The sequence below is a fragment of the Pongo pygmaeus genome, chromosome 2 (assembly GCF_028885625.2).
Source record: "Pongo pygmaeus isolate AG05252 chromosome 2, NHGRI_mPonPyg2-v2.0_pri, whole genome shotgun sequence".
NCBI classification, from domain to species: domain Eukaryota; kingdom Metazoa; phylum Chordata; class Mammalia; order Primates; family Hominidae; genus Pongo; species Pongo pygmaeus.
In genome coordinates, this window is record NC_085930.1 from 121,475,377 (window position 1) to 121,498,642 (window position 23,266).

At 46.9% G+C, this 23,266-nt stretch overlaps 1 protein-coding gene and 1 pseudogene across 3 annotated transcripts in view; one reads left to right on the forward strand and one right to left on the reverse strand.

Annotated features, from left to right (window-relative positions):
• Positions 1-23,266, reverse strand: part of CMTM8 (CKLF like MARVEL transmembrane domain containing 8) — a 135,068-nt gene that overhangs the window by 26,837 nt on the left and 84,965 nt on the right. The window lies entirely within an intron of this gene.
• On the forward strand, positions 9,531-10,237 carry LOC129033693 (ATP synthase subunit O, mitochondrial-like; annotated as a pseudogene).

A 23,266-nucleotide genomic window follows, 5' to 3' on the forward strand; every position in this document is an offset into this window, starting at 1 on the left:
GGAAGTCAGAGACAAATAGGTGAATGAGAGTTAGCCAGGCAAAATTTGGGTGGTGGGAGGAATGCCAAATCTCTGAGACAGACACCCCAGCTGGTGACATGGCTCTTTGCAGGTCTTGACTTGACACATGAAGACTTTGCAGGTGGAAATCCACTTGCAAAGGAGGCCTGGCATCAGACAGCAGTCTCCAAGGATGGCACCTTTTCTTAAAGCCAAGACTTATCCCATAGTGGTTTGAAGGCCAGAGAATGTTAGTGTTGGATTGATTAACTCATTTCACAGATGAAGAGACGCTTACAAATGAAGAGAGGTCCAGGACACATTCAGAAGCAACCAGCCTAGGGTCATGGAGCCAGTCAGGGGTCAAAGCAGAACTAGCGTTCAGCGGCATCTTCCAATCTGGTGCTACTTTTATTTATCCCATAGTCTTCATTGTTTGATTCCCTGTTCCTTCCTTCTCTTTCCTCTCTGGCTGAGGTGACACTACCGCACATGGTAATAGCAGACTGAGAGGCAGAGTTTGCTTAGTGGGGAAAATCCTTACTGTGGAGTCAGTCTACCTGAATTCCATTAGCCCTCGGGCAAGTTACTAACCTGAGCTTCAGTTTCCTCAACTGTAAAATGGGGATACAGAGGCTTCCCTCCTAGGGTGTGGGAAGACAAAATGAGTTAATCAATGTATGCACAACAGTGCTTGCGAGGTGCTGTGTCAATTATTACCACTATGCTAATATTATTGCCAGGGTTTACAATGGCTCTTAGGAGGAACACCTCTCCTCTTTCTCAGGTAAAAAACCTACTTTTCTCTGTAACTGAAGCTTTTTACACTTGTGTGGAGCCAAGAAGTCTATTTCCAGCTCCCTGGATGTATGGACTGAGCTTGAGAGCTCTCTCATGAGTAATAATGCCAACACGATGTCAGGCTAAGTGAACCGTGAATGCATAACCCTGAAGCTCTGTCTTCCCTGCCCTGTGTGGACACCTGAATGCCACACGGTCCACCTCAATACCATAGTTAGCATGCCCCTGTTCCTGTTTGGTTAAGTGGTATAATCAAGGCCATCTGGCCTGGTAGGAAGAGCTGGGCTTTGAATTCTTACCACCTGTGTGACTAGGCAAATAGCTTTCATCTATTCAACCAATATTTATCGAGGACCTCTGTGCCCAAGCCCCAGTAACAGCAGAATATCTACTATGGAGTAAGGAAGCACTTCTTGTACCTTACCTCATTTGACCCACAGAGCTAGCCCCCTAAAATAGGTTTTTGTTTTTTGGGTTTTTTTGAGATGGAGTCTCATTCTGTTGCCTACGTTGGACTGCAGTGGTGCGATCTCGGCTCACTGCAACCTCCGCCTCCTGGGTTCAAGTGATTCTCCTGCCTCAGCCTTGCGAGTAGCTGGGATTACAGGCGCATGCCACCACGCTCAGCTAATTTTTATGTTTTTAGTAGAGACGGGGTTTCCCCATGTTGGCCAGGCTGGTCTCAAACTCCTGACCTCAGGTGATCCGCCCACCTTGGCCTCCCAAAGTGCTGGGATTACAGGCGTGAGCCACCATGCCCAGCCTTAAAATAGGTTTTATCATGATGATTTTATAGATAGGAAAACCAAGGCACAGTGAGTTAAGAAACTTAGTCCAAGTTTATTTATTTTTTTTGAGACAGAGTCTTGCTCTGTCGCCCAGGCTAGAGTGCAGCGGCAACCTTGGCTCACTGCAACCTCCAATCCCTGGGTTCAGGTGATTCTTCTGCTTCAGCCTCCAGAGTAGCTGGGATCAAAGGCACATGACACCACACCTGGCTGATTTTTAAATTTTTATTAGAGAGGGGGTTTCGCCATGTTGGCCAGGCTGGTCTTCAACTCCTGACCTCAGGTGATCCGCCTGCCTCGGCCTCCCAAAGTGCTGGGATTACAGGTGTGAGCCACCAGGCCCGGCCTCAAGTTTTTAAACTGTACTACACATCAACATCATGCCACAAGTAATTTAACTTTTCTGTGCCTCAGTTTCTTCATCAATAAGTAGAGATAATACATATTTTCTAAAATCCACATAAGACAATATGCCCTACAAAGGATAGTTGCTATTGTGATTAATACCTTAAAAAAAAGAGCAGTTTGGCAGACCATAAGCCTGCCTTAGAGGACTAGGCTGGTGTTTGAGACAGAGAAGCTGGCTCCTGACGTGTTCTTAGGGATGGGACATTACCTGGAATGCCACCAGCCAGTCCTTTCTCACATGCAAGATTCTGGGCATATGGAGATTCTAGAAAAGGCAGCAGAAGCCTCTATGCAAACCCACTCCCACATCTGCAAAACAAGATGCCCAGCAGCTGCCCACCACTGTTGGGCCACTAGGGAGTGCCATCTTCAGACTGAACAGGGCTGATCATGACAAGGCCTTTTGAAGTGCTGGTCTTTCACATGGCATCTTCGTTAAGGACAAGTACATGGAAAACAGGATGGCAACTAATCCTATTTGCTCTGATGGCTTAAACATCTAAGTTAGAGAGCATGCTGCTCTTAATTCAATGAATTCCAAGAAATCTTGCAAGAAAGGTGATATATTACAGAGTTTGACACAGGAGCCATATTGAGTCAGTAAACAGGCTATGGGCACCTGCCGCATGCTAGGCACAGTACTGAGTGCCCAGGGTACAAAGGGGAATGAGGCTTGGGTCTCTGCACAGGAGGAATTTGCCATCTAGTGCAAGAGACAAACACAATTCAGTTCTTTCTTTTTCACCAGGGGTTGGCAAACTTTGGCCCACGGCCACATGCGGCTCACTGTCTGTTTTGTATAGTCAACGAACACAGCCATGCTTATTCATGAATGTATTATCTATGGCTGTTTTCACACTACAACAACAGAATATGTGGCCTCTTGGCTACATAGCCTGAAATATTTACTATCTGGCCCTTTATAGAAAAAGTTTGCCAATTCCTGTTTACCACCACATACACTCTCTGCACTAGGAAATATACACACATGCACATATATGTGTACTTATGTTTTTGTTACCTGTTTTCCAAATCAGGTTATTAAATATATCAAGCCAGAGAAGATTATACAACGAAAGAGTATACCTCTTTCCTGGACCATCAAGGAGTTACATTATCCTCAAACTGACCTCTCCCTACATTTGCTTTCCAGAGTCACAGGGGCTCTTCAAGCCAGTCACCTCCACTCTCATCCCAGGTTCGGAGCCCTTCTGTTTAGCAAGCATGGCGACCATCTTCACTTATCCACTAGAGGGTATCCAAACACTGCTTATGAAAGACTAAGGTGATACAGCCAGACCCTGTTCAATGGAGAGAGATCAGAGTTTGCCATCTGGATGAGTTCCTACACTTAAAACGCCTTGCACAGAGGTGGCAGGGCATGGAAGAATAAACTGGACTCTCACCCATTAGTACCAGACATTGCCTGGAAACAGATCTGACAAGAAATGCATCAGCTGGCTGAGATAGGATGAATTAATACAAAGACTTGGAAGGGCAAATTTAATCCACAAATTCACAGCCTCCTCCTTCTACCCCTGCAAAGTTCTTTTTATTTATTTATTTATTTTTTTGAGATGGAGTCTCACTCTGTAGCCCAGGCTGGAGTGCAGTGGCGTGATCTCGGCTGACTGCAAGCTCCGCCTCCTGGGTTAACACCATTCTCCTGCCTCAGCCTCCCGAGTAGCTGGGACTACAGGCACCAGCCACCTCACCTGGCTAATTTTTTGTATTTTTAGTAGAGACGAGGTTTCATTGTGTTAGCCAGGATGGTCTTGATCTCCTGACCTCGTGATCCGCCTGCCTTGGCCTCCCAAAGTGCTGGGATTACAGGCGTGAGCCACCACGCCCGGCCTACCCCTGCAAAGTTCTCACTGAAGTATGTTTAATACTTTATAGGGGAACTGTGTGGAGCATCAACCAGCACAACCGAAGGGCTTCAGGCCTTGCTGCTTTCTCCAACAAGGCACTTGGCCTGTGGGCTAGAAAGGTAGTTTTTAATTGGGAATGGAGAGCTGGCCCTTAGCAGAAGCATGTCTGGATTGCCTGGGAGGATTTCAAACCATGTGGTCATCTTTCTGTTTTCAAACACAGCATGAAGATGGGCATCTCCTTCTGGTCCTCTCTGACCTTTTCTGAAGTCCAACTGTATAGGATTTCTTTGGGTACTCTAGAACAGAACAAAACTTGAGGCCTAGATGTTGCTAGTAATTTGTGAATTACCTTATTCTTGCTTAGGACTTTAGTCTTACGTTCTTCGATCAACTAAAGACCGGCACTGTGACAACACCACAGGACCCTGATTTTCCCAGCAGGCAGTGGAATGGAAATCGACTTACTGGGCTGGCTTTAAGATATGCCCACAAATTCTTTGATGCTCTTCTTGAAGGTAAGCTGGACTTACTGACTTGCTTTTGATGAACAGAATGTGGCAGAAATTATGCTATGTGATTTGGGAGGCTGTCTCATAAAAAGGAGATAGCATCCATGTTGTGAGGACACTCAAGCAGCCTTGTAGGGAGGTCAACATGGAACAGAAATGAAGTTTCCCACCAATAGCCAGCACCAACTTGCCAGCCACGTGAGTGAAGCTGATTCTGCAAGCTGAATCCTGGGAAGTGGATTCTCCAGCCCCAGTTAAACTTTAAATGACTGTAGCTCTGGCAGACATCTGATGGAGCCTCAGGAAAACACCTGAGCCAGAACTGCTCAGCCACGTTGATCCTGAATTCCATATGTACAGACACCGTGAGTGATAATGAATGTCTTCTGCTGCTTTAGGCTATGACATTTAGGGGTAATTTGTTACACAGAATTAGATGACCAATATACCAAGTACCATCCAATTTTGCCTTATATACAATAGGTAGTGTGTTAGGTGCAAAGCCTGGAAGACCTGGGTTTGTCACTAATTTGCTGTGTGACCACAGACATAACTATTTCTCCTGAGCCTTGGTTTGTACCTCCACAAGATGGGTACAGCACCACCTAGGTTGCTGCAGGGCCTTAAGGTGTTTTGTGATCGGCAAAGATATAGGTAAAAGCAGTGATATCAGTCTCATGTTTTTTCTTCCAGAGAACATGATTTAATGCTTAGCAGAGTTGGTTTATTAGCAGTAGTGGCCCTAGGGTATTCAGTCAGTGAAAGAAAGGAGTGGGAGGTGCCCCATGCCTGTAATTAGAACCACTGGGCTAAGAGTGCTGAGGAACCTCAAGGGCAGAGGTTGGCATGCTTTTACTATAAAAGGCCAGGCCGGGCACGGTGGCTTACACCTGTAATCCCAGCACTTTAGGAGGCCGAGGCGGGCAGATCACAAGGTCAAGAGATCGAGACCATCCCAACCAACATGGTGAAACCTCATCTCTGCTAAAAATACAAAAATTAGCTGGGTGTGGTGGCGCACGCCTGTAGTCCCAGCTACTCAGCAGGCTGAGGCAGGAGAATTGCTTGAACCTGGGAGGCGGAGACTGCAGTGAGCCAAGATTGCACCACTGCATTCCAGCCTGGTGACAGAGTGAGACTCCATCTCAATTAAAAAAAAAAAAAAAAAAAAAAGGCCAAATAGTAAATATTTTTGGCTTTGTGGGTCACATGATCTCTGCCACAACTACTCAGTTCTGCCACTGTAGCATGAAAGCAGCCATAGACAATATGTAAATGAATGGGAGCAACTGTGTTCTGGCTGGACTTGGCTGCTGGGCTGTAATTTGCCAACCTCTGCCTTGTAGCCTTGGATTCTCCAATGATGTCTGGTCCCAGGCCAGCAGGATCAGCATCCCCCAGAAGCGTGTGAGAAATGCAGACTTTTAGGTCACACCCAGACCTGCTGAATCAGCATTTCTGGGAAGGAGCCCAGCAAGGTGTCTTCCCAAGCAGCTCAAGTTTAAGAAGCCCTATTTTCTTCCCTCTTTCTCATGGGCTGCTCCACACACCAGGGATTTAAGAGGAATACTGGATGCTGATGACCCAATCCGAGATCTTCTCAGGACTCACAAAGAACACAAATCTTCCCCCAGAATCAGAGAAAAACACTTGGATCATGGTCCTGGGTCACCAATAAGTAAAGTTGCAGCCAGCCCCAGCCAAACAGCTTAGAGTCTTCAAGAACACTGAACAAACTGTGTGAAAAGACTCTTAGAGTGAGGGGATTGGATTTGGTGATATTCCAGGGCCACCTCTGTCTGTGCAGGCCTGGATGGTGTTGTCTGTGGTCAGATGCTAACCTGGCTCCCACATTTACTTACTTCTTTAAACACTTTTCCATTTCACATGTTGGTTTCCGCTGTGGTTTGAATGTGTCCCCCAAACTTTATGTGCTGGAAACTTGGTCCTCAAATGCAGCAGTGTTGAGAGGTGGGATCTTTGGGAGGTGACTGGATCATGAGGGCTCTGCTCTCACAAATGGATTAATCCATTCATGGATTAATGAGTTATCACGGGAGGAGGTTTGTTATCACAAGAGGGAGACTGTTTTAAAAGTCAGTCTGGCTGTCTCTCGTGAGCCTCCTTGCAATGTGATGCCCTGCACTGCCTCAAAACTCTGCAGAGTCCCCACCAGCAAGAAGGCCCTCACCAGCTGTGAACCCTTGGCCTTGGACTTTCTGCCTCCAAAACTGGAAGAAACAACGGTTTTCTTAATAGATGACCCAGTCTCAGGTATTCAATCATAGCAACAGAAAACAGACAATTTCCTTCTGTTTTGGTGAAGCATGGGGGAATAAAAGGCAAAGAGAAGAAGAAAAAAATGAATGCTATCTCCTAAGGAACAGAACTGAGATAAAGGCTTACAGGGAAGAGGCAAGAGTCCCTATAAAATCAGCTTCTTCCATTTCTGTGTGGGAGAGAGACGTTTATTGAATGACAATAAACGTCTTACCTCCAGCACCATCAGTATTTGTATAGGATATCACCAGTTACATCGCTCACATCTCATTTAGCCACACAACAGTTGTATGATGGAGATATGATTATCTTTATTTTAGAGAGGGAAACCGAGGCTCACAGCAGTGAAAGGCTATGTTCAAAACCATGTTCTGCAAAGCTGCTGGAGCCCTGGCTGAAAGCCAGGTCTAAGGACTCCTTTCTGCTACAGAGCCTCCCAGCACTGCCTCAGGTCCACAGCCCAGTTTGAGGTCAAGATAAAATCTTACATGTACAAGCCTTGATTTGTGCCGACTCCACTTTATCACAGGTCCCCTGAAGGGACTGCACAGAGCCTGAGAACCGGCTCTACTTGGGATAGCTCCACCTCTGTCCTTCTACCTTTAGGCACTAGGGAGAAAGGTGAGAGGAGGGAGGGACATCACACAAAAGGTTCAGATGCAGTTGTACAGCTGTGCATGTATCAAAAGTCACACAGCTACTCTTTAATGTCAATCTCAAAAGAAATGAAATAAAAATCAAACAAGGAGGATTATGAAATGCTTGCCTCCACCAAAGATGCCAAGCATTTGCCCCAGCACTGGCGTGTGTGAGAATCCATGCCCTCATGCTGAGAGTCGCTGCCCTGGAGGGCCTCTCCCACTTGGTCAGGGCTGCTTTCTGGAGTCTGTCATTCCCTCGGTCCACTTGCCCTCTGGATGTTTAACTTCCTCTGAGTGCAGGAAGTAAGACTGTGCGCTTCATCTTCGAGGGAGAGTTCTGATCTCCCGCCCTGCAAGTCTCCTTGCTTTTATGAAGCTGAAAGGGCCCTGGCAGACATACATGCCCTTTAGGAATCTGTATTCCTTTGTCATGTCCAGTCTTAATTCTGAAATTCCCGGGTTATCAGACCTTCTTTCAAACAGAAGAAAATTTGGGAGGGCCTTAAATCATAATGATCAGTCCAGGAAACACATGAGAACAGGTGACCTTCGACACATCTGTTCTACCCAATTAGCCTTTGCCCCCACGGCTGCAAGCTGCACCAGGCTCAGTAGGGTCCAATGGCCAAGGTCAGTAAACTCATGGCTGCAGAGATGGAGTTGACCACCTGGCCCCTGAAAACAAGTTTAGGAATGTCAAGCCCTCCGTGGAGGTGAGTCTGCCTGCACACATTTCCATGCTGCCTTTTCCCCAGGCTAGCCGGTCTGCTTCCAACCAGAGATGTATAGCTTACCAGAGAGTTCCACCACCCACCACCTAGTGCGTCTGACTCCAACATGCCACAGTGGTCCTTCTTTGTCTCCACCCGTCAGGAGATGAGCACAAATATGCTCAGGGTAGGGAGAATGACATGTACAGGAAGGCTTCATACTCTCTCAGCTCTCCCAGGAAAGGAGTGGGATGGAGGGCGCAGCCTGGTGTCAGCTTGGCAGACCCACTGGTGCCCCTGGAGACCAAGCCAGGTCCTTCCTTCCATCTCTGACAGAAGATCCCCGGCAGGACAGAGTTCTCGCCCCTGGCCAGGCCTCCCTACTTGGGCAGAGGATGTCAAAGGTATGCTATTACTAAGGGAACAATAGTAGGCACCGAGGCACTCAGGTAGACACTGAGAGACCCAGCCCCCAAATGTGCCAGCAGCTTCTCCCTTTCCTCCCTCCCTCACCAAGACGGCCCAGGGGCTAGGGGAGCAAGAGTGCAGGAGACCCTTGGCCTCACCTTCTGGAAGGTAGGAGTTGGCCTAGGATTGCAGTTTTCAACTGAGGCAGCGGAGGGCAGGCATGAGCGGGGGATGTCACAGGGTAGCAACAACACATCTTCCTGCAGCTTTCATTTTATACAATTTTTTTTAACTGGGGGAGGGGAGGTGAACTTTAAGTAGAAAGAAATTAAAATTGATTGTCACGTTAAGGCAAAACAATATGGCAAATACAAATTTGAATGTATTTTTAAGAGAAAACACGAGTTGGCTTCAAAAAGTTCAAATTGTGCCAAGTTGGGGAGCTTCTGGGACATGCTCCTTTACTTTTTTTTTTGAGATGGAGTCTTGCTCTGTCGCCCAGGCTGGAGTGCAGTGGTGCGATCTCAGCTCACTGCAAGCTCTGCCTCCTGGGTTCACACCATTCTCCTGCTTCAGCCTCCAGAGTAGCTGGGACTACAGGCGCCCACCACTACGCCCAGCTAATTTTTTGTATTTTTAGTAGAGACGGGGTTTCACCATATTAGCCAGGATGGTCTTGATCTCCTGACCTCGTGATCTGCCTGCCTGGGCCTCCCAAAGTGCTGGATTACAGGCATGAGCCACCACGCTCAGCCAATAGACTATTTTTTAGAGCAGTTTTAGGTTTACAGAAAATTGATTGGGCCAGGTGTGGTGGCTCATGCCTGTAATCCCAGCACTTTGGGAGGCAGAGGCGGGTGGATCACCTGAGGCCAGGAGTTTGAGACCAGCCTGGCCAAGATGGTGAAACCCCATCTCTACTGAAAATACAAAGTTAGCTGGGCGTGGTGGTACGTGCCTGTAATCCCAGCTACTCCGGAGGCTTAGGCAGGAGAATCGCTTAGAACCTGGGAGGCGGAGGGTGCAGTGAGCTGAGATTGCACCACTGCACTCCAGCCTCGGTGACAGAGGGACACTCTGTCTCGAAGAAAAAAAAAAAAGACAGGGGAAGATGGCTGCCCCAGCAGTGTCCGGGCTCTCCTGGCAGGTGGATGTTTCAGTACCTCTGTGGTCAGACCATTTGCCAAGCTTGTGAGGCCTCCTGTTCAGGTATACGGTATTGAAGGTCACTATGCCACCGCTCTTTATTCTGCTGCATCAAAACAGAATAAGCTGGAGCAAGTAGAAAAGGAGTTGTTGAGAGTAGCACAAATCCTGAAGGAACCCAAAGTGGCTGCTTCTGTTTTGAATCCCTATGTGAAGTGTTCCATTAAAGTGAAAAGCCTAAATGACATCACAGCAAAAGAGAGGTTCTCTCCCCTTACCACCAACCTGATCAATTTGCTTGCTGAAAATGGTCGATTAAGCAATACCCAAGGAGTCATTTCTGCCTTTTCTGCCATGATGAGTGTCCATTGCGGAGAGGTGCCTTGCACAGTGACCTCTGCATCTCCTTTAGAAGAAGCCACACTCTCTGAATTAAAAACTGTCCTTAAGAGCTTCCTAAGTCAAGGCCAAGTATTGAAATTGGAGGCTAAGACTGATCCGTCAGTCTTGGGTGGAATGATTGTGCGCATTGGAGAGAAATATGTTGACATGTCTGTCAAGACCAAGATTCAGAAGCTGGGCAGGGCTATGCGGGAGATTGTCTAGAAGTGTTGGTTTTCTGCCATCAGTGAAAATTCTTAAACTTGGAGCAACAATAAAAAGCTTCCAGAACAGAAAAAAAAAAAGGAAAAGAAAAATTGATTGGAACATGCAGAGTTCCCACATATCCCCTTCTCTCCTCCCTGAGCTCCCCTATAATTTATATAATTGATAAGCCAATTAATGACACATTATTATTGACCAAAGCCTATAGTTTACATTAGGGTTCACTCATGGTAGTAGGCATTTTATGGGTTTAGACAAAAGTATAATGACATGTATCCATCATCAGAGCCAGCACACAGTATTTTCACCACCTGAAACCATCCGTGCACTGCCTATTCATCTTTCACCTGCATCATTTCTAACCCTTGGCAACCAGTAATCTTTCCAATGTCTCTGTACCTTTTCTTTTCTTTTTTTTTGGTGGAAAAGTGAATATGTTAATACTGTGCTGCAGTTACAAGAAATGGATTAGATCTAGCAAAATGGTTCGGTCTTTAGAAGAGTGCTAAATGAGAAAGAATAAAAAAAAATGAAATGTAGCCCAGTGCTTCCCAAACATCAGTGTGTACACAATCACCAGGGGTCTTGTTAAAATGCAGGTGCTGACCTAGCAGGTCTGGGATGAGGCCTAAGGTCTGCATTTCCAACAAGCTTTCTGGTGATGCCCGTGCTGTTGGTCCGCAGAACATACTGAGCAGCAAGGAGCTAGATGAGGAATCACACAATTACAACCCAGTAGCCAAATCTGGCCACAGTGTTTTTGTATGGTCCACAAACTACAAGTGGTTTTAAACAGTTGGAAAAAAATCAAAAGAATATTTTGTGACATATAAAAATTATATGACATTCAAATTTCAGTGTCCATAAATAAAGTTTTATTAGAACATAGCCATGCTCACTCATTTGCATATGTCGTTGGCTGCTTTTGTGCTACAATGACACAGTGGAGTAGTTGCAAAAGAGTCCATATGGCCCATAAAGTCTAAAATATTTACTATTCTGGCCCTTTACAGTTTGCCAACTGCTGATCGAGACTGCTACCATCTATGTACATTAAAAAAACACACATTCCAAACCTTCCTGTTTTATAAGAATACATACAAACAGCATATACATCAAACACATATTAATAACGGTAGCCCATGGGAGAAGGGGAGGGGATAACAGTAAGAAATGAGGATAAAAGGCAACAAACCAAACAAGGGGGGCCTTTTGAGGACCAATGAGGGTACAGTGCCATGAACTGGGTGGGGAAGTTAACTCTTTTCCCAAGTCCAACAGAGTTTGAGAATCACTGACCAAGGCTGTCTCACTAAGCATCTCTCTCCTCTTACAGGAGGCCCCCAGAGGCCCCATCGAGTGGTCTCTATTTTCAGAGACTGGCTGCTTTATACAGATGCAAGAAGGATCGAGGCCGCTGAGCGTGCTAAGGACAGCATTAGAAGGCACTTCCCTAACCACCCCAAATTCATGTCTCAGCAACCTTGTTTCTCAGCCCCTTCCCATGAGGCCTTTACCCTACAAGGCCAGATCTCCTTTCCCATCGCCTCCTTCTGTGCCCTTCTCCAAGCTCCCCACCCCTCACCTCCTGACTCCTCTCTGCCACTCCTCAGGGATCAAAACCCACTGTGATTTTGCTTGAGATTCTATCCCAGCTAAGAAGCCCCCTCTCTCTTCCAGCTGGGTCTCACATGGCAGAGGTCACCTTCCTTATATACGCCTGAGGCTACTGATGCTCAGAGGTAACTGTCCCCACTGCAGGTCTGCAGCAGGTGGAACTAGCAACCAGCACCCCAGCTTTACATCTTGTTCTGCATCCACTGCGACGGGCTGCACCTAACCCAGCCTCATATGGACAATGCCTTGCTTTTCTAATTGTACTGTGCTTCTGTAGGATTTCAACTTTTCCATCCAAAATTTGCTTGAATCCTCATTTATTTTACAGTTGCCTCACAATTTAGGTGTTGCTTTTTTTTTCTTTTTATTCATGACTTACGTGTGTGTGTGTGTGTGTGTTCAAAAGAATGTAACATTTAATACCTTAATCATTTTTAAATACACAGTAGTGTTGACTGTCTGCAAACTGTTGTGCAGAAGATCTCTAGAACTTTTTCATCTTGTAAAAGTGAAACTGTAGATGCACTGAATAGCAACTCCCCCTTGCACCCTCTCTTTATCCCTTGGCATTCTACTTTCCATTCTACTTTCTAAGAGTTTGATTACTTTAGATACCTTATATAAGTGAAAGCATGCAGTATTTGACTTTCTGTGACTGGCTTATTTCACTTAGCATGATGTCCTCAAGGTTTATCCATGTGTAGCATATGACAGAATTTCCTTTTTTAGGCTGAATAATTCTCCATTGTATGCATATCCCACATTTTCTTTACCCATTAATCTGTTAATGTGCATTCAGGTTGCTTCTAACTCTTGGTTATTGTGAATAATGCTGCAATGAACATGAGTGTGCAAATATCTCAAGATCCTTTTTTTTTTTGCATGGTTTATTTGTTCAATGTTTTTTTTTTTTAAATCAGCTGAATTTAAGATTCAAAGATCCTGTCTTTAGTTCTTTTGGATCTATACCCACAAGTGGTATTGTTGGGTCATATAGTAAATTTTATTTTTAATTTTTTGAGGACCCCCCATACTGTTTTCCAGAGTGGCCTCATTATTTTACATTCCCACAAACAAGGCACAAAGGTCCCAATTTCACCACATTCTTGTCAATACTTGTTATTTTCTGTTTATTTGATAGTGGCCATCCTAACAGGTATGAGGTAATATCTCATTATGGTTTTGATTTGCATTTTCCTAATGACTAGTAATATTGCTCATATTACCATATGCTTGTTGGCATTTGCATATCTTTTTCTGAGAAACGTCTACTCAAGTCCTTTCCCCATTTTTACATTTGATTTTTATTGTTATTGTTGAGTTGTAGGAGTTCTTTATATATTCTGGATATTAACGTCTTATCAGATATATGGCTTGCAGGTATCTTTTCCCTTTCTGTAATGATTGTTTCCTTTGCTGGGCAGATGTTTTAAGTTTGGTATAGTCCTATTTGTCTACTGTTGCTTTTGTCATCTGTGCTTTTGGTGTCATATGCAAGAAATCATTGCCAAATCCAATGTCATGAAGATTTTCTCATTTTATTCTACGAGTTTGAGTTTCAGGTCTTACATTTAGGTCTATAATTTATTTTAGTTAAATTTTATGCATGGTGTCAGGTAAGGATTCATCTTCATTCTTTTGCATGTGGATATCCAGTTTTCCCAACCGTTTGTTGAAGAGACTGTCCTTTCTTTCTCATTGTGTAGTCTTGGTATGTTTGTCCATTTTTCCATAGACCATTTGGAAAATAATCTATTGTCCATAAATGACATATATTGATCATAAATTAGGAATGTCCATAGATCATTTGACTACATACATGAGCATATATTACTGGGCTCTCTATTCTGTTCCATTGCTCTAAATGTCTATCTTTATGCCAGTACCATACTATTTTGATAACTGTAGCTTTGTTTTATATACATATAAAACAAACATATACATATTTTTTGAAAGGGCCTTATTATGTTGCCCAGCCTGGAGTGCAGTGGTTATTCATAGGTGAGATTATAGTTCACTACAGCCCCAAACTCCTGGGCTCAAGAGAGCCTCCTGCCTTAGCCTCCCAAGTAGCATGCCATTGTGCCCAGCTTGTATCACCTTTTAAAATCAGGAAGTGTGGGGCCTGTGGCTTTATTCTTCTTTCTTACTACTGTTTTGGCTCTCTGGGGTCCTTTGTGGTTCCATAGGAATTTTAGGATTTTTTTTTCTATTTCTGCAAAAAAAAAAAAAAAAAGCCACTGGGATTTTGACTGGGATTGCACTGAATCTGTAAATCATCTTTGGTAATATGAACATTTTAACAATATTACATCTTCCACTCTATGAACATAGAATGTCTTTCTATTTATGTCTCCTTTAATTTCTTTCAGCAGTGTTTTGTAGTTTTCAGTGTAAAAGTCTTTTACCTAAGTGTTTTATTCTTTTTGATTCTATTATAAATATAATTTTCTTAACTTCCTTTTTTGATTGTTCATTGTCAGTGCAGAGAAATGCCAACTGATTTTTTTGTGTGTTGATTTTGTATCCTGCAACTGTGCTGAATTTATTAGTTGAACAGCTTTTTTTGTAGAATCTTTAGTGTTTTCTACATACTAGGTCATGTCATTGGTTAACATAGATAATCACTCTTTTTCCTTTCCTATTTGGATGTCTTTTATTTCTCTTTCTTGCCTGGATAGGACTTCTGGTCTTATGTTGAATAGAGGTAGTAAGAGTAGGCATCCTTGCCCTGCTCCTAGCCTTAGCCAAAAAGCTTTTTTGTACCACTGAATATGATGTTAGCTGTTGGCTTGTCATATATGGTCTTTAGTATGTTGAGGTAATTTCCTTCTATTCCAAGTGTGTTTAGTGTTTTTATCATGAAACGGTGTTGAATTTTGCCAAGTACTTTTTCTGCATCAATTGAGATGATCATGTGGTTTTATCCTTCATTCCGTTAATGTGGTGTATTACATCAGTCTTCATGTTGAACCATCTTTGCATTTCAGAAATAAATCCCAGTTGAACACGCATAATCCTTTTACTATGTTGAATTTGGTTTACTAGTATTTTGTTCAGAATTTTTTAACCAGGCCAGGCATGGTGGCTCACTCCTGTAATCCCAGCACTTTGGGAAGCCAAGGTGGGTGGATCACTTGAGGTCAGGAGTTCAAGACCAGCCTGATCAACATGGTGAAACTCCATCTCTACTAAAAATACAAAAATTAGCTGGGCTTGGTGGCGGGCACCTGTAATCCCAGCTATTTAGGAGGCTGAGGCAGAGAATTGCTTGAACCTGCGAAGTGGAGGTTGCAGTGATTGTGCCACTGCACTCCAGCCTGGGTGACAGAGCTAGACTCTGTATTGGAAAAAAAAAAAAAAAAGAATTTTTGAATCAATATTGATATTGGTTTGTAGTATAGCATCTTTGTCTACTTACAGTCTCTTTGTCTCATTTTGGTATGAAGGTAATGATGGCCTTGTAGAATAAGTTTGAAAGCATTCTCTCTTCAATTTTTTTAAGAGTTTTAGCCTCTCCCCTCTCCCCTCTCCCCTCTCCCCTCTCCCCTCTTTTTTCGGTCTCCCTCTCCTTCTTTTTTCGGTCTCCCTCTGTTGCCGAAGCTGGACTGTACTGCCGGGATCTCGGCTTGCTGCAACCTCCCTGCCTCGGGCTCCTGTGACTCTCCTGCCTTGGCCTGCCGAGTGCCTGGGATTGCAGGCGCGCGCCGCCACGCCTGAATGGTTTTTGTATTTTTGGTGGAGACGGGGTTTCGCCGTGTTGACCGGGCTGGTCTCCAGCTCCTGGCCTCGAGTGATCTGCCTGCCTCGGCCTCCCGAGGTGCTGGGACTGCAGACGGAGTCTCGCTAACTCAATGCTCAATGGTGCTCAGGCTGGAGTGCAGTGGTGTGATCTCGGCTCTCTGCAACCTCCACCTACCAGCCTCCTGCCTTGGCCTCTTAAAGTGCTAAGATTACAGCCTCTGCCCCACCGCCACCCCGTCTAGGAAGTGAGGAGCGTCTCTGCCTGGCCGCCCATCGTCTGGGATGTGAGGAGCCCCTCTGCCCGGCCGCCCTATCTGGGAAGTGAGGAGCGCCTCTGCCCGGCCGCCCATCATCTGGGATGTGAGGAGCGCCTCTGCCCGGCTGCCACCCCGTCTGGGAGGAAGTGAGGAGCGCCTCTGCCCGGCTGCCCCGTCTGGGAGATGAGGAGCACCTCTGCCCGGCCGCCCCGTCTGGGAGGAAGTGAGGAGCGCCTCTGCCCTGTTGCCCTATCTGGGAAGTGAGGAGCGCCTCTGCCTGGCCGCCACTCCGTCTGGGAAGTGAGGAGCGCCTCTGCCCGGCTGCCACCCCATATGGGAAGTGAGGAGCGCCTCTGCCCAGCCGCCCCTTCTGGGAGGTGAGGAGCGCCTCTGCCCAGCCGCCCCGTCTGGGAGGTGAGGAGTGCCTCTGCCCGGCCACCCCGTCTGGGAGGTGAGGAGCGCCTCTGCCTGGCCGCCACCCCGTCTGGGAGGAAGTGAGGAGCACCTCTGCCCAGCTGCCCCATCTGGGAAGTGAGGAGCGCCTCTGCCCGGCTGCCACCCCCTATGGGAAGTGAGGAGCGCCTCTGCCCGGCCGCCCACTCTGGGAAGTGAGGAGCGCCTCTGCCCGGCCGCCCACTCTGGGAAGTGAGGAGCGCCTCTGCCCGGCCGCCCACTCTGGGAGGTGAGGAGTGCCTCTGCCCGGCCGCCCCGTCTGGGAGGTGAGGAGCGCCTCTGCCTGGCCGCCACCCCGTCTGGGAGGAAGTGAGGAGCACCTCTGCCCGGCCGCCCACTCTGGGAGGTGAGGAGCGCCTCTGCCCGGCCGCCCACTCTGGGAAGTGAGGAGCGCCTCTGCCCGGCCGCCCACTCTGGGAGGTGAGGAGTGCCTCTGCCCGGCCGCCCCGTCTGGGAGGTGAGGAGCGCCTCTGCCTGGCCGCCACCCCGTCTGGGAGGAAGTGAGGAGCACCTCTGCCCGGCCGCCCACTCTGGGAGGTGAGGAGCGCCTCTGCCTGGCCACTCCGTCTGGGAAGGGAGGAGTGCCTCTGCCCGGCCACCCCGTCTGGGAGGTGAGGAGCGCCTCTGCCCGGCTGCCACCCCGTCTGGGAGGAAGTGAGGAGCACCTCTGCCCGGCTGCCCCATCTGGGAAGTGAGGAGCGCCTCTGCCCGGCCGCCACCCCATATGGGAAGTGAGGAGCGCCTCTGCCTGACCACTCCGTCTGGGAGGTGAGGAGCGCCTCTGCCCGGCCGCCCCGTCTGGGAGGTGAGGAGTGCCTCTGCCCGGCCGTCACCCCGTCTGGGAGGAAGTGAGGAGCACCTCTGCCCGGCTGCCCCGTCTGGGAGATGAGGAGCACCTCTGCCCGGCCGCCCCGTCTGGGAGATGAGGAGCACCTCTGCCCGGCCGCCCCGTCTGGGAGGTGAGGAGTGCCTCTGCCCGGCTGCCACCCCGTCTGGGAGGAAGTGAGGAGCACCTCTGCCCGGCCGCCCGCTCTGGGAAGTGAGGAGCGCCTCTGCCTGGCCGCCACCCCGTCTGGGAGGAAGTGAGGAGCGCCTCTGCCTGGCTGCCCCATCTGGGAAGGGAGGAGCACCTCTGCCCGGCCGCCACACCGTCTGGGAAGTGAGGAGCGCCTCTGCCTGGCTGCCCCATCTGGGAAGGGAGGAGCACCTCTGCCCGGCCGCCACACCGTCTGGGAAGTGAGGAGCGCCTCTGCCTGGCTGCCCCATCTGGGAAGGGAGGAGCACCTCTGCCCAGCCGCCACACCGTCTGGGAAGTGAGGAGCGCCTCTGCCTGGTCGCCCCGTCTAGGAGGTGAGGAGCGCCTCTGCCCGGCCGCCCAGTCTGGGAAGTGAGGAGCGCCTCTGCCCGGCCGCCCTGTCTGGGAGGTGAGGAGCGCCTCTGCCTGGCCGCCACCCCATCTGGGAGGAAGTGAGGAGCGTCTCTGCCCGGCCGCCCCGTCTGGGAAGTGAGGAGCGCCTCTGCTCGGCCGCCCCCTCTGGGAAGTGAGGAGCGCCTCTGCTCGGCCGCCCCGTCGGGGAAGTGAGGAGCGCCTCTGCCCGGCCGCCCCGTCTGGGAGGTGAGGAGCGCCTCTGCCCGGCTGCCACCCGGTCTGGGAGGAACTGAGGAGCGCCTCTGCCCGGGCGGCCCCGTCGGGGAAGTGAGGAGCGCCTCTGCCCGGCCGCCCCGTCTGGGAGGAGAGGAGCGCCTCTGCCCGGGCGGCCCCGTCTGGGAAGCGAGGGGCGCCTCTGCCCAGCCGCCCTGTCTGGGAGGTGAGGAGCGCCTCTGCCCGGCTGCCCTGTCTGGGAGGTGTACCCAACAGCTCCGAAGAGACAGCGACCATCGGGAACGGGCCATGAGGACGATGGCGGTTTTGTTGAAGAGAAGGGGAGGAAGTGTGGGGAAAGGAAGGAGAGATCAGATTGTTGCTGTGTCTGTGTAGAAAGGGGTGGGCATAGGAGACTCCATTTTGTTCTGACTAGGAGAAATTCTTCTGCCTTGGGATGCTGTTGATCTATGGCCTTTCCCCCAGCCCCCTGCTCTCTGAAACATGTGCTGTGTCAACTCAGGGTTAAATGGATTAAGGGTGGTGCAAGATGTGCTTTGTTAAACAGATGCTTGAAGGCAGCATGCTCTTTAAGAGTCATCACCACTCCCTAATCTCAAGTACTCAGGGGCACAAACACTGCAGAAGGCCGCAGGGTCCTCTGCCTAGGAAAACCAGAGACCTTTGTTCATGTGTTTATCTCCTGACCTTCTCTCCACTATTATCCTATGACCCTGCCATATCCCCCTCTCCGAGAAACACCCAAGAATGATCAATAAATACTTCAGAAATTAAAAAAAAATAATAATAAAAATAAATAAATAAATAAATAAAAAATAAATAAAAATAAAAAATAAAAAAATAAAAAGAGTTTTAGAAGGACTGGTGTTAATTCTTCTTTAAACATTAGGTAGAATTTTCTAGTGAAGCCATCTGGCCTTGGGCTTTTCTTTGTTGGGAGGTTTTTGATTACTGATTCAATCTTTCTACTAGTTATGGGTCTGTTCAGATTTTTCATGATTCAGTCTTGGTAGGTTGCATGTTTCTAGAAGTTTATCTATTCTTCTAGATTATCCAATTTGTTGGCATATAATTGTTCATAGTAGTCTTTTATGATACTTTAACTTTTTTTTCAGCAATCTCTTTTCTTTCATTTCTGATTTTTGTTATTTGAGTCTTTTCTCCTTTTTTCATAGTTGAGCTAAGGGTTTGTCAATTCTGTCAATCTTTTCAAAAAACCAACTAAGTGTTGCTTTTTTTTTTTCTTTTTTCTTTTTTGGTCCTGCTCTGTTGCCAAGGCTGGAGTGCAGTGGCACGATCAGAGCTCACTGCAGCCTTGACCTCCTGAGCTCAAGTGATTCTCCTACGTCTGCCTCCCAAGTAGCTGGGATTACTTTATTTATTTATTTTTTTTTGAAGACAGGGTCTCACTCCATCACCCAGGCTGGAGTGCAGTGGTGTGATCTCAGCTCACTCCACCTCCTGGGTTCAAGCAATTCTCATGCCTCAGCCTCCTGAGTAGCTGGGATTACAGGTGTGTGCCACCATACCTGGCTAATTTTTTGTATTTTTAGTAGAGATGGGGTTTTACCATGTTGGCCAGGCTAGTCTTGGCCAACCTGGCCTCAAGTGATCCACGTGCCTTGGGCTCCCAAAGTGCTGGGATTACAGGCATGGGCCACTGTGCCGTCACTTAATATTTTTTTTTTTTGTAGAAATGAGGCTAATTTTTAAATTTTTTTGTAGAGATGAGGTTCTACTATGTTTTCTAAGCTTGTCTCGAACCTCTGAGCTCAAGCAGTCCTCCTGCCTCAGCCTCCCAAAATGTTGGGATTACAGGCATGAGCCATTGCACCCAGCCAAGTATTGCTTTCTTGATTGCAAAAATCACATACCCTTATAGCACACAAATGTATATATGTATTCATGCATTCTAATATTCACTGATTATAAGTTCACCTGTTACTATAATAAAAAAAAATCTGCATGGAGAAGGTGGCCAATCTGCCATAATACTGAAGATGGAGCAGGCAGTTTCTCCTCTCACTATATTCTACACTTCAATCTTTTTGACCTGCCACATAAAAAATGAAATTTCTACCTACATTAAATACTAGGAGAGGCTGCAGCACAGTTTATACAATTTGGCAGATGGGAATGAAACCCTCCAGTTACCCTCTGAAAGCCCTGTATGCTGAATCTGGTATTTTGCAACTGAGAAAAATCCAATTTTGCTTGGGAGTCTCAAATTCAAATTCATTCCAAGAGGAGAAGAATCAAAACCTTCAGGCAATCAAAGTAGGGCAATTCCTTAAAAATAAAATCCTCCTTGGAGGATGATGAATTCTTGAGTTGTAGAAATATGTTTTATTTTTAAATTTAACAGCCATCAATATTGCCTTTCTAATATCTTTTAAAAATGCATCAACAACCACATTTTTAAATCTAGGTGAGCCCCAACATTTTAAGGGATTTTTTTCTAAAAGATGTTATCAAGTTGCTGTAAATCAAAATTTATTTTAAAAGCCTCGGAGAAGTACTATTCAGAAGAGAATGCATACAATCCTATTTGGAAGGACAATCATTTTCTAATTTAGTTTCCATGTAAACTTGAGTTTTCCTGGATTACACCTGTTTACAGCACCTTTGTGAAAAACTCCACTTTTTTTTTTTAACTCTTCTAGCCGCTGAATGAGGGTCACTAAGGTTACTGGACACCAGGACAACTAAGGAAGCCATGCACAAGGCCAGTGTATACAAGAAAGACGACATAGCCCCTTCCCTCGAAGAATGTTCAGTGTGGCCAGGGAGACAAATAGAAAACTAGCACTGCAAATGCAGCCAATGGCAAAGGCCCAGGAAGTGGAATCCCATCAAGACATGTTGAGAGATGCATTCTTGGGGTATCGGGGAGACTAATAAATGACTCTGGGTGCTCAGAGAGCTCACTGCCTCAAAAAGGCCAGACTGACTGTGCCTGGTGGCTCATGCCTGAAATCCCAGCGCTTTGGGAGGCCAAGGTGGGTGGATCACTTGAGGTCAGGAGTTTGAGACCAGCCTGGCCAAGATGGTGAAACCCCGTCTCTACTAAAAATACAAAAATTAGCCGGGCATGATGGTACACACCTGTAGTCCCAGCTACTTGGGAGGCTGAGGCAAGAGAATCACTTGAACCTGGAAGGCAGAGGTTGCAGTGAGCCAAGATCACGCCACTGCACTCCAGCCTGGGCGACAGAGCAAGACTCTGCCAAAAAAAAAAAAAAAAAAAGAAAGAAAGAAAGAAAGAAAAGTCAGGACCTTAGTGTAAGCAGTTGTACTCCAGGCTGGGATGAGGCTGGGATTTGGCACCTACCTGCTTTGAGGACAGGGTAAAAGGCCATAGAGTTGGCAACACTTTGGATGGTAATGTGAGATATAGAGGGAGAGGGTCGTTGGGGCCACACTGGAGTGCTCGGAATGGCAGGTTAAGGAGTTCAGATTTTATTCACTGAGCAGGCAGTGATAGAACTAGAGGCATTTTCAAAAACCTATTCTGGCATCAGTGTTTCAGAGTTGGCACATCTTCAAGATCTCCTTTGCCAATGGCTGTATGGGGAGACCCAGTCATGTGATCAAGTGTGATGAGTCAGCAGGATTTGCTACGACGCGATGTTGCCTAGAAGGCCAGTGGATGAGTGGTATAGTGGGGAGGGCCCTGCCAGGCTGGGTTCTGCACCTTTCCTGGCTGCCTTTGCCCCCTCTTGGGAGCAGACCTGCATTCCTGAGAGAAGGTTTCATGTCAGTCATCCTGAGCTGGCTGCTTCACAAGTCTCATTAATAAATGCCCCCATCCTGGTTGAAGCCACTGACACCACTGCTCCTGGGAGAGGAATATCCCTCCCCTTGGTGGGTTCGAAGGCTCCACTGGCATTTCACAGTTAGCTGCTCACCCCTTTGGGCTTCCTTTGTGACTACTGAGTGATGAGAAGGAAAACTGTGCAGTGCACAACTAATTTTGGAGATCTGCTGGACTATGAGGAATCAGTTTTATTCAAAAATTTGGGAGATAGGTAGGGAAGAAGCACTGTCACAGAGAAATAAATAAATACCTTTTCATTGAAAATCACAACCAGAAATATTGTAGGGGAGGAGACAGCTCACAGAAATTTAAAAAGTAAGACAAAACTTCAAACTAAAATTTAACCTGGGTAGTTTCAGGCCTCACCTTAAGACCCCTGAGAGAGTAAGTTCACTCTCAGAGGCGTGAGATAGTTTGGCTGAAAAGCTTAGAAAGTCCAGGCTTACGGAAACAAGACTTGTTAATTTAGATGCCTACTGTGACATTTCTGTTCCATTGAGTCTTATAAAAAGTGAAGTCCCCTCCCCTACTCTAGGAGCAAGTGATTATTCATGGCTCAGCATGGCCTTTTATCTGCACTGACAACTGTGGTGGCTTTTTAAGCATGCAAATAATAATGCATCTCTATTATTGGAACTTTCCCCCCTGTAACTGAGTTATACAGAAGCACCCCTTGGTCTATTTCACAATTTAAATAGGCATGTAATGACCCACCGGGGAGGGTCATAAATCAATGCCCCCACTAAAACTGGAATAAGTGCTGCTGCCAAAGGAGCTGAAATTTTAAATAGTTCACTGAAGGATGGCAGAATATGCTACCCTGAAATATGCCACTTTGGCATAGGATTAATTTGAGCTAAAGACACTTGAAAAACAACAGGTGCAAGAGGGGTGCTCTGACTGCCCCCTTTTCTTCCTGAAAGCAGGAGATAAAAAGATGCCCTCCCTGCACCAGAAGGAAAGGGAACATTCTTATCACCAGAAGTGAGGAGCTGAGGCCAAGAGAATTCTGTGCAAACAGAACTTCTTAACATAACTCTGATCTTCCTTTGGTCTCCCCTTATGTTACTTTTCCACGATTGCCTCTTTTTGTCCAACTTAGTATACAAGCACTTGGGCTTTGCCATTTCCTTGGGTCTTTGTTTTCCTATGGGGGCTCCCACATATGTGTAAAAATCTGTACACTTCCCTCCTGTTAACCTGTCTGATGTCAGTTTGATTCTCAGGCCCAGCCAGATGCAGGGGGTTGGCAGGTAATTCTGCCTCCTCTACATCACTGAGCTCCTTCCTGGGTAAGATGCTGCCAAAAGACGCTGCCATCTTTGTCCTTAGACAAGTTTAACAGTAATAATTCCCTAAATGAGAAAAAAAAGGACCATCTGCTACCTTTTCACCCTCTTAGAGAAGCATGGCATAGTTTTATGTAAGGGAAGGACATACCCAAAACAAGCCAATAAACCTGAGATAATTACACTAAATCAGCAGCTTGTGCACTGTAGACAAAAAACCTTCCTCTCAAATGTTAACAGACAGGTATTGATAATATTTATAACAAGTCTGCGTTCTCTTTTGGAAGGAAAGGCCCAGGGAACCCTTTTTCTCTG